The following is a 3,596-nucleotide window of genomic DNA, read 5'->3' as shown; positions in this document are numbered from 1 at the left end:
CCTCCCAGGAGGCCTTGAGTTTCACAGACTCTTAGGGCCTGTGTGGAGGGAGTGGCAATGGATGCTTAAAGCTAAGCAGTAAGGCTCCTGTCCCCAACCGAGCTGGCATCGTGGGGCTGAGGGGGAGACACAGCCAAGACACAGTCCTCACCAGCACCCTGTTGTACTTCTGTGTATGAGGAAATGACCTCTCAGGGGTCACATTACTCCTCATACCGCTACACGGGAGCCTCTGTGGGCGCAAAGCACGGTGTGACCACAGCCAGCAGTGTCAAGTAAGAAAGACGTCTCCTTAGGACTCTGCTGGGAGTCGATTTTCACAAGCGGCTGTTTTCTGATGCTAGCTTCTGCAGGTCATAGTTTACAGTCCCCGGGTTTTAACTTCCAGGTTTGGATTATTCACAACCGACAGTCTGAGTAACAGAGTGATGGGGAATCTTGTCATTTACTCAGCTTCCCTGGGAGACGACGCATCTGCGAGTCCTCACGGCCATCTTCCTGGAAATGGATCTCTGTTCTTCCTCTGGAGCTGCACACGCCCCGAGTTCATTCAAGAAAGCTACCAGAGGTGGTTTGGGAATGTGACGGTGTATACATTTTAGACAATGAGGTTTTAAAAAATTAAACGGAATTGTTACTCCCACGGTTACATTCTTCTAATTCCTGCCTGTAACATCTCTGAGTGAAGAAAGTTTAAAGAGACAGCCAAAAGCTGCCATTTTTTTAAAAAAAATGTTGGGGTTGGGGATTTAGCTCAGCGGTAGAGCGCTTGCCTAGCAAGCGCAAGGCCCTGGGTTCGGTTTCCAGCTCCGAAAAAAAGAAAAGAAAAAAAAATGTTTATACTTTTTATAGGTATATCATCTGAGAAAAGTAAGAAACAGAATCATCGTGTCCTGAATATCTTATGCGCTAACATGCTCACAGAGGCCTGTTAGTCGGTCTTGACCTGGCTCTTGAGCCCTGCTGAATTTTCATTTATGGCGGCTGTGTTTACCTTGCTGTCACAGAAGCATGCTTACATACAGAAATGACTTCATAGGTCAAGGGGTTATTCCGTTCATAGATTTTGTGTCTTTATATTTCGTTCCGATTCTATTAAGACAGGTAGAGTTTATCTGTAGCTGTGAATCCTTCCAATTCTACAATTTAAAGTTTAAATGAATTTAAAAGAATGGAACCTTCGGAAGAGACAAGGGGAAGCCATGAGCACAGTTTTCAAGGCTCATGTCTATTTTTCATAGCTTGCTGTGACAGTAGAAGCACCCACTAAGGTAACAAGTAACGGCTTGCTTACAGCGGTGTGGTTCCTTCGTCATTAGTAAGTGGGAATCTCTCCTACTTCCTCCGTGACATTGCTCTTTCTTTATAAAATCATCATCGTGAGTCTTCCCTGGGTCCCAAGCCTTACCTGGTCACTGGTGTGTGGAGGGCACCTCGAACTGTGTGCACATGACTGTCTAAGCCAATGGTTCTCAACGATCCTTCCACAGGGGTCATATATCAGATATCCTGCATATCAGATATTTACAGTTCCTAACAGTAGCGATCTTACAGGTATGGAGTAGCAATGAAAATAATTTTATAACCATAAAATCATGGTTGCCACCACATGAGGGACTCTATTAAAGGGTGGCAGTATTATTATGGAGGTGGAGAACCTCTGGTCTAAGGCATTATCGTTGATGACTTCAAGAGTCATCTTATAATCAACGGGGGACCTCTTTTGTACCTTCTCCTTCTCTGGGTTCTGGGCCCCTCGCCTCCAGGAGGCTGTGATGTAAACGTGGTCTGCGAAGCTGTATCCTAAGTCAATTTTAGAAATGATAATTTTTTTAAACGGTCACACTCAGTTTAAAGTCAACAATTAAATTTCGAGCCATTTCCTCTTTACGTTTCCAAAGAGAAGTAGGAAGCGTGATGAACACACTCCGGCTCTTGGCGCCATCAAGATGGCTTTCTGTAGAGAGCGTAGAGCACCGGGCTCTCCTGTGGCACCGCTAAAAATCCCCAAGAGAACACCTTGAAGGAGGGAGGATTCATCTGTTCCACGGTTTCAAAGGGCTCTGGCTATGGTTGCCACTCTGCTGCAGTGGGCGGAGCCTCATCTGTGGGAGGCGCAGCAGGAAGGGGCCGGGTGCATCAAGCCTTCAGGAGACTTCCTCCTCCACAGCCAGCCTACACCTCAGAACTTACTTCAGCCTCCCCACATAGTGCCACCGACTGGGGACATGCCAGCTAGAGGGTGACATTTCATGTCCAAACCCACGGAAGTGAGACGCCCAGCTAGCTGAGACCCGTGTGTGCTAGCATTCCGCTTCCCCCACTCTTCATACAGTGACCTCTCCGGGGCACCCTTACAGGGTGTCCAACTGGGCCGCCACACATTACCCAGCCTCAGCTGCCCTCTGATACCTCATTTTTGCATTTTCACCCCAGTATCACGTAAACATGGAGTTTGGGGGACTGTCCCTCTCTGCTTCAGGATGCAGCAGGACCCGTTCTGGTCAAAGTGTGATCCTACCCATCACAGGCCCTCCAGTGTGTCAGCTGCAGTCTCCTGAAAGGCAGTCCGGTCCTGTCAGAACTGTGTGGAATCTCTCTCTGGGAGACGCTCTCCCTCCAGCTGACACTAGGCTCCCAGGCTTTTCCTTCTCTCACCCTGAGACTTGGAGTGGGGCAGAATTGGGATATTCCAGTTTCTCGGTCCACTGTTTTAATAGCGAGCGTGATGGCCTGAGGGAAGGGGCACAAACTTCTCTTCAGCAAAATGGCTTTATTTCTGCCTTGACTGTTGCAGCCGTGTTCAGCCACCCCCTACCCTCTGCCCCTTGGCTGTAAAATCCCCAGCCCTTGTTTTAGTACCAAGTCCAATCTCTCTGCCTTATCATACTAGAGAAATACGGTTCTCCTTGTTGGAACAGTCTTAAATAAAGACTTGACATTTTAGCCACTTGATACATCGAATGGGTGCCTAAGGCGACCAAGGTACCTTGTTGGCCTTCTTTGTTGTTCAAGATATGGTGGCATTGGAAGAGATCCCTGGCAGTGCCAGTCCACATTAGGATGCCCGGGAAGGGGGTTGGGGTGGGTGGGAGTGGGGAGCTTGTCTAAATACTAGTCCACACTTGAGCCTCTGCGGATAGCAGCAGGCCTGGATCGGCCCCTGTAGATCCTCTGGGCTTGGTCAGATCTTTTCACTTCAGATCCCAGCTGACTGGAAGCTCCCTGGCTGCTGCCAAACTGCTCCCCACAGTCTCCAGAGGGGCGGCTGCCCGCAGCCTGGTTTCTAATTTCAAAATCACGCCATGTTCTGCAAACGTTGTGTGTCTTAGGTCAAATAAACAACCTACAAACATGTAAATAAGCTGTTCTGCACCGACTGAACGTGGGGGAGGGCCAGCCAGGGAGGGAGGGATGGAAGGAGGGAGGAACGAAGGAGGGGGCAGCAGGAAGTAGGGACAAAGGGTGAGAATAGTGACAGCTGAGCCACCACCTCCCGCCTAGGCCGAGTGAAGATGCTCTGCTTGGATTGGAGGGGAAGGGTCAGGAGTTGCTGGCCTTTGGGCTGAGGTCCAGGCCCCAGCCGCCGGCCACAG

This window comes from Rattus rattus, chromosome 10 (assembly GCF_011064425.1).
Source record: "Rattus rattus isolate New Zealand chromosome 10, Rrattus_CSIRO_v1, whole genome shotgun sequence".
Taxonomy (NCBI): Eukaryota; Metazoa; Chordata; class Mammalia; order Rodentia; family Muridae; genus Rattus; species Rattus rattus.
This window is presented reverse-complemented; position numbering follows the sequence as displayed.